The following is an 8,236-nucleotide window of genomic DNA, read 5'->3' as shown; positions in this document are numbered from 1 at the left end:
CGCACATCACCGGGGCAACCCCCTATATGCTGGTTTACAGTACAGAGGCTGTCATTCCCGCTGAGGTAGAAATTCCTTCCCTAAGGATCATACAAGAAGCTAAGCTCGACGATGCAGAGTGCGTGAAAAGTCATTATGAGCAACTAGCCCTTATAGACGGAAACAGAATGAATGCAGTCTGCCATGGTAATCTCTACCAGAACAGAATGTCCAGAGCCTTCAACAAGAGAGTTAAGCCAAGACAATTCACACCGGGGTAGCTGGTGTTAAAGAAAAAATTTCCGCATCAAGATGAAGCCAAAGGGAAGTTCTCTTCCAACTGGCAGGTTCCATACATGATTCACCGAGTTTGATAGGAGGAGCCGTCATACTTACATAAATGGACGGAATAGTTTAGCCAAAGCCAATCAATTCAGATGCAGTCAAGCGTTACTATGTGTAATCTTTGTTCTTTCCTTATATGATGTAAATTGAACTACGCCTGACCTGATTACCGTTTAAGAGGGGATACATAGGCAGCCCTATGGGTTCGGTCACAATTCAATAAAATTTCATTTCCCCCCGCAATTGGAAACTGAGGCAGAATTTTGAGTTCGACCCTCAAAATTTTAAAGTAATTTCAGCCAATCGCCACACAAGCAGCAGTCAGAAACGTCAACCCATCAAACTGTGGTAGAATTTTGAGGACGATCCTCAAAATCCCGTAGCGGGAGAGGTTGTAATATCCTGAACTACATCACAGTCGTCGGTTCATCTAAAAGCTATTTTTAACTATACATTTATGTCATACTTTTACAAAATCAGGCATGTTATTATTGAAACTGCTTTGTTTAGCAACGGTACCCCAATGATACAGACAATATCACCAGATCAAAGCCGAACGAGTCAAGCAAAAGCTAGCGGGGATACTAGCTAACCTTTCCCCTTATAAAACTCACGATTTTTCTTTGAATGCAGACACTAGGATTGTGAAATCATTAGACATACTATGCGCCCATGGGATAAACATTGTTCAAAATACGATTCTCAAAACTGTTGCATTTGCCAAAATTTGCTATTAGCACACACTAGTGACGTCCCGTACGTCACAATGCTCCCAGTAATCACAATGCCGCAATCTGCTATCAGCTAAGAAAACTCTACTGTCAGTTGCTATCTTATATCCTGCATAAAGCTACCATTCTGCCTTCCGAGATTAAATGTTGTCTCCATCTGCATTCTTGCATAAGGCTACTATTCTGCCTTCCGAGACTAAACGTTGTCTCCATCTGCATCTGCATTGCATAAGGCTACCACTCTACCTTTCAACTTGCATAAAGCTACCATTCTACCTTCCAAGACTAAACGTTGTCTCCATTTGGATCTGCATTGCATAAAGCTTCCATTCTGCCTTCCAACTTGCATAAGGCTACCATTCTGCCTTCCAACTTGCATAATGCTACCATTCTGCCTTCCGAGGTTAAGCTCAACCTCCATCTGCAATCGCATCTTTGCATAAGGCTACCATTCTGCCTTCCGAGGTTAAGCTCTACCTCCATCTGCATTCGCATCTTTTCATAAAGCTACTTTTCTGCCTTTCGAGGCTAAACTCGGCCTCCAATTTTCTTCGAAACTAAGCATTATTTATCTTGCTTCTCTTACGGGCTAAGCTCTGCCCTTTAATTCACAAGACTAAGCTCTATCTTTTCCGCATCATACTACTACATCCTTCATGGGCTAAAATATCACCAACTCATCCAAAGGCGTCATTGTTCGGAGGCACCATCTTCATAGCCCGAGAACACCATGTCATGGCCTAAGGATCTCTTTCAATCTTTTGCATGTCATTATTCAAAGGCGTCATGGTTTGGAGGCACCATCCTCATAGCCCGAGAACATCATTTCATGTCCTGCGAATCCCTTATCATACGCTTCATAGCCCAGGACATCATGGTCTAAGGACATCATTCCCATCGTCCAAAGAAACTTTTATGGTCTAACGGGAATTTGCATCATGTTTATATGCACAATATACGCATGTATTATTTCTATTTGTAGGTAAGCCGGCGAGCCACGACTATCCCACCAAAAGAAATCCTGCTCCAGTTCCCTCATCCATAACAAACCTAACCATTCTGGTAAACCTCCACTCACCAAGCCCTAGATATCACGTCCGTTTTTGAAATGTCTTCATTGATATACTTCGCCGATGAATCCAGAACTACACATGGCATGATTCCTATAGAACCAAGAATATGTAGGAAGCTCAAAAGCCAGGGTGCGGCCTAACCTCTTCAAACCATTTCGCTCGGTCAAAATTGGCCATCATTTCTTTACCCGAAAACTCTTTCATTCTTCCCGGGTAAAGAGGTGCAGCTGTTGATACCCAATTTTTCCCTATATATTTTTCAATATCTAAAATACCTTCAAAATATCATATATATGCATATGTAAGCATGTCCAAGGTTTTATTAGTTTTTCCATAATTGTAAGGTTTTTAAATTGATTTATTTTTCTCCCTTTTTATCTATAGAATCCCTAATAATTATTTTCAAAATTATTGTTTTGATAATTCATCTATTGGATTTTTATATTTATGCCAAAATATGGCTAAGGTAATTTTTATATATTTTTATAGTTACATTTAGTATTTTTAAAGCTAAATTGCACATAATTACAATATTAACCCTTTTAAGATTTAATTATGTTTTATATACATAAAATTTGATCCTGTATTTTTAAATTGCTAATTATGTATTCTAAATCATTTTAGCACAATTTACTATTTTTTATAAATTAAATAGTAAAAATTGGCTATTTAAATTATATCCAAATTGACTTTCAATTATAGCCAAATCAGGACCCCAATTCCCAGCCCAATTTACAATAAAAAAACCCGATCCACACCCTATTAACCCATACCCAAAACCCGGAACCCACCTACCCCATTTAATCACGACTGTTGATCTCCCAGATTAATGGTCCACATCATTTCTTTCTTTTTTTAAACAAACACCCTCAAACCCTACCCCATTCTTTCATTTGAGCCGCCTCTGAATCCTCTCCTCCTATCTTCTCTCTCAGACACCCTCAAACCCTAATCACTATCCACCCTTCTCCGGCCACCTCCCTCACCGAAAACCATGGCCTCTCATCATCTCCTGGCCTCTTCTTTACCCCACGTCGGCTTGACACTACCCTGAGGTCCTCAGGTGAACCTGGAGCGGTTCAACTCCTATCCATGGTCTTTCATGCCATTTCCTGTCCATCCATGGTTGTTCGAGTATTTCCGGCTAAAACCGGTAACATTTTAAGGTCCTCTCATCTTCTCTGGGTTCTCTGAAACCCTAACTCTTGAGATTTTTCACTTTTCTTTAGATCCGTCTTCGATCTAGGTATATCCACGAGTTTTCAACCGATTTTTCTTCATCTCTACTATTTTTTGAAAACCCTAGATTCACTATTGTGCGATTCTTCTCATATCTTTCTAGATCTGAGGTGATTCGAGTATTATTAAGCGTTTTCCTTTAAAAACCTCCTGTTTTAACTAACTATTTCGAATTTTTTAAACTAGGGTTCATCCCAAGTTATTTTTTAAGGGCTTTTTCTGACTTCTAAGTGTTTGATTAATTACCCTTTCGTCTTCGTGACTGATTTGTGCAAGAATATGAAACCTTAGTTGATTCTATGTGATTCCTTCAATCTTTGCTTTGATTTTGGGTATTTTTGTGGTACCAGTCGTGTTAGTTTACTCTATCTTTGGACTTAAACGTTTTTCCTTGTTAAACCCATTATTTTTGTGGTTTTGCCCTAATTAATCTTTATTAGTGTTCGAATCTATTTCTCCGGCTAATTTCTATATCTTTGAGAGGTTTTACTTAGCCTAAGTTTTGTTTATGGAAGTTGAGTATTTCTTTCTGGAAATCAGTGTTTTTTAAAAGTTTTGGCTGGTTGATTCACTCTGTTAAAGATCCATATGCGTAAATCTTGAGTGTTTCCTTGTTTATGACCGTAATTGGTCATACTAACCTTATTTGATTGCACGTATAATTGGGGATTCTTACTGATTCCTTTGCATTGTATGATTGGGATTCTTTCCTTAACTAGATCCCTGCTATAACCGTTTGATCAATTATCCCTAGTTAAGGGGTCTATTCCGAACCCCTTTTAGGTGATTTGATTTTGTGATTGTCCCTAATTGACTGGCTTCAGATTCTTTTACCTTATTGGTTCTACTCCTAAAGTGCTATATATGCACACTTGTTTTACTTCTTAACACACGAACAATAGTTCAAAATACACACACACACAAACTCTCTCTTCTTTCTTTGCTACTTGTGCTTACTGCTTGTCTAGCCAGCCGAAAGCCAAGGCTAGACTGTGGAACTCTGCTTGCTTTACTTTTCTGCACTTTACTTCCTTAACAGGTATGTTTCTAGTTCAATTCTGAAACTCAACTCTATGTGCTCCATGTATGTTAATCCATGTCTCCTTTTGCACTAATTTCATGGCATATGTATTTAGTTGCCCTTCTTTTTTACTGCTTTATTCAGCATGCTTAAGTTTTGCCTTCTTGTTCAAGTGTAATCAGCATGTCTACTTGAGTCCTTGTTTATCCCCTCAACTGGTATGCCATGTTAGCATTATAGACTCTTAAATATGCTTGGTTAACACTAAGTGGCATGACTAATTATGTGTAATAAACCCCTGTCCTCAACATGACTACTCCCATACCCTATCTCTATGTCTTATTACTATTCTAATTTCGAGCATGACTCCCTTGTTAACACTTTGAAGTAGTAGTTTTGTATTCTGGAGGCCAATCCATTGCTACTTGTTCTTTGTACTTGCTGGTCTATATGCTTCTCTTCTCATCCATGTTTACATGTTTCTGATTTGGGCTCTCTATCCCTAACCCCTTACTTCCCTACTTGTGAGTGTTAAAATGATACTTCTTTGAATTTGTTCTGTGTGTGCTGGCTTGTTTCAAGTTGTTGTTGCTCCTATTCCTTTCAAAATTGTTTTCCCTAAGCAACCCTTCTGTTGTTTTGCAAACTTATTTCAAACTAATCTTTGTCAAAGTTGTTTCAAACTCAACATTTTTTAGATCTATGTCAAGCACTCTCACATATACTCTTAGACCACTAGGTTCTGCCCATTTGTGTGAGCCTTGCCTTGGGACCCTTGAGCTCCCTCTGAACTTGGACACATAAAAGCTGGCCTTTCCACACTGCACTTACTCTGTCTTGGCTATGAAATCTGGGTTTGAGTACTACCCAGGATCCCTTGAGGTCCTTATGGAACTCTGACCTACTCAAATAAGAAAAGACTATGGAACAATCTTGGCACTTGAGGTGATTTATTACACAACTCAGTGAGGAAGTTCTAATCAGGCTCTCTATAGTGTACTTCTCAGTTTTCGTTTCTACTTATGTAATTCATTTCAATTTCAATGTTGGTCTGTAATAACAAGTATTGGGGTGGATAGTGAAAAGGGACGGGGTAAATATGCATGCCATAGTTGTTAAGGGTAGAAAACATGTTATTAGGTTTATATTCCTAATTGCACAATAGAAACCATGCTTAGGCTTCATATATTAGCTATCATGCTATTTAGGATTTATATGTACTGTTTTCAGCATCTCATCCACACTTAGAAATCCTGTCTATAGGGTAGATAATAACAATAAAATAAGCTGCTATTATGTGATTCTGCCCACGTAAGTATGTTCCGAAATTTCATTTAGAAATCTTGCTCTTAGGAAATTCTGCAATCATGCCGTGCATTTAGAAATCCTGCTCTTACAAAATTCTGCAATCATGCTGTGCATTTAGAAATCCTGCTTTGGGAATCCTACATATAAATCATTAGATACCATGATCAGGTTCTCGTTCATACTTACTCAGCTATGCATAGTATCAACAGTCTCATTTTGCTTTAAACAAATTGGTAATAATCCCTGCATGTCTTTGCAATATTTAGAACAACATGTTTTAGGTATAAACAATTTCCAAACTGTTGTTTTAGTAACGCTGATAACTGGAACACTATTTTACACCTAGGCAAGCCTTAGGTGCGAAATTTGTCAAAACTGGAATCATGTTTTTTATGTATGCTGCTTAATTATTAACTGTTAAAATTAGTAGGCAAACCTTATTCGGAATTCTTTTCTAAGTGATGCAATAAATCTGGTTCTACTGTTATCACTTAGATATCATGCTTAGGATCTTAATTCAGACCTTATATGTGTATGAGTCATGCTGTCTATGTGCATTACTTGTGGAGGTATATCTGAGCCTTCTATCTGTTTCCTTTGTTTTCCCCTAAATGCAGTCCTATGTGTTCTTATTTGTCGCCTAGTATTTTGCCTTTAAACCTAAGGGCCTGCTTAGAACCACCTTCTTTTATAGGATAGAAGCCCTAAATTCCTCCGGGACTGATAGGAAGGGACGGGTAATAGAATGCAATAGGGCTCGAGACCAAGCCTCGCTTTAATTACTTTCACAGGGCGAGAAAGGGTAGATATGGATATGATGAACGATGCGTTAATACCATGTGTAGCCCCTCTTTGAGGAGTGTCATATCGAGTATTGCATCTATGTGATCCATATTATAAATAAACCTAGGACACCCCTCTTTACATTCACGAATATGCTTAGATTGTAATTCTTTTCAAAATCTTGCTTTCATTAATTGCTTTTTCAAACATCTGTGTTCTTAAACTTAAATCCCCTATTATTTGATCCCTACTTGTTTATTTTCTAATTGTACAAATTCACGAAAGCTGTTTGGCTGGGAATCACACTAGTGGATCCTGGGTGGTGCCTAATACCTTCCCTTTGGGATAATTTCAAGCCCTTACCCTATCTCTGATTACCAAACGCAGTTATAAATGTACCCTATAGGTGTCCTAATGCACCTTAAATCATTAAGTGGCGACTCTTCAAACTGTAAACCCCCTTTCCCAAAAGGAAAGAGTTATCCCATAACCAAAAATGTCATTAACCCGATTCTGCGAAGGAAAAAAGGGGGCGCGACAAGTACTATAAATAGATATGTGTAGGTCACAAGCTAAAGTATGGTAGAGAAACAAGGTTTTAGGTGGACCAGAGTAAGGATAAGAAGAGGTGATTGAGAAGGTGACGAGAATAGGTAAAGCCTCAGGTATAAGCCCATCAAAACACGAGAGCTCATGGTTTCCATAAGTTATAGAAAGCTCTGTATAGCCTGAATGAACTCGGAGGAGTTTAAGACTATGAGTATTTAGAAGAGATGGAATGCTGCCCTGGGAGGAGAATAAGGGTATAATTGTGATAAATGTTAAGAGGATGAGATTTAGGCTTTCGATTGAGTAATTTTTCAAAGAGATAGGATTTCATGAATTAAATGAGATTAGAATACCCCCATAATATGAATCACGTGGGTATGCGATGAAATACGATTATTGAAGTATAGTATCGTCCCTAGGCGAATCAGGAAAATAACTCCAGATGTTCCCCTATGAGACGTGAGAGCTAGTGACAATATATTACGTAAGAGATTTCAAGTTATCAGTGGTAGATTATATATCAATATTAAGGTGAATCAACAATAGATGGGTAAAAATTTCAAAGTACGAGATGAGATTTGGTTGTCATTCTTAAGATGAACAGTAATGAGGAAGCATTAAAGGACATAGATTTATACATAAGGTAGGTGTGTCACTAAAGCTCTTTGAGCAATACATTTCGTGTATTATATGAGGTCTTTTTGGGACATATTATATACCAAATTGAAGGTCTTGGAATGTAGTTTCCAACTCTTTTAACCATTTGTTCATACAACATCCGGATAAAAAGATATAAGCGTTGGAAGAAGGGCCAATGCTGGGGTGCCAAGCTAGCACCTCTTTGACTTTCCAAAAGTTGATATATATAGGTTTCAAATCGTCTTTATCTTCTTCTTTTTCATAAAACACGACCAGAGGACCCCCATAAACTTACCCTTAAGCTCTCTACAAGGGTTCCTAAGAAGATTAACATCCCAGGTACGAAATCAAGAAGCGCTAACATTAGAACGATACCTATGATGTAAGTATCGCTATATTGCCTCTCTTTTTCTTTGTAGTTTGAGTTTTGGAAGGTACTTCATATTTAAGAAAATTCCTACTTTCTGTATTCAAGCTTTTAAATATCAAAGAAGTTTGATAAATTTGTTTCCTAATAGTTAGAAGTCATGGGACGTTGATCAGAAGCCGCGAGTTTGATTTATTTCTCT

Source organism: Nicotiana tabacum, chromosome 18, assembly GCF_000715075.1.
Source record: "Nicotiana tabacum cultivar K326 chromosome 18, ASM71507v2, whole genome shotgun sequence".
Taxonomy (NCBI): Eukaryota; Viridiplantae; Streptophyta; class Magnoliopsida; order Solanales; family Solanaceae; genus Nicotiana; species Nicotiana tabacum.
The sequence above is the reverse complement of the archived record's forward strand: the minus strand, read 5'-3'. Positions refer to the sequence as shown.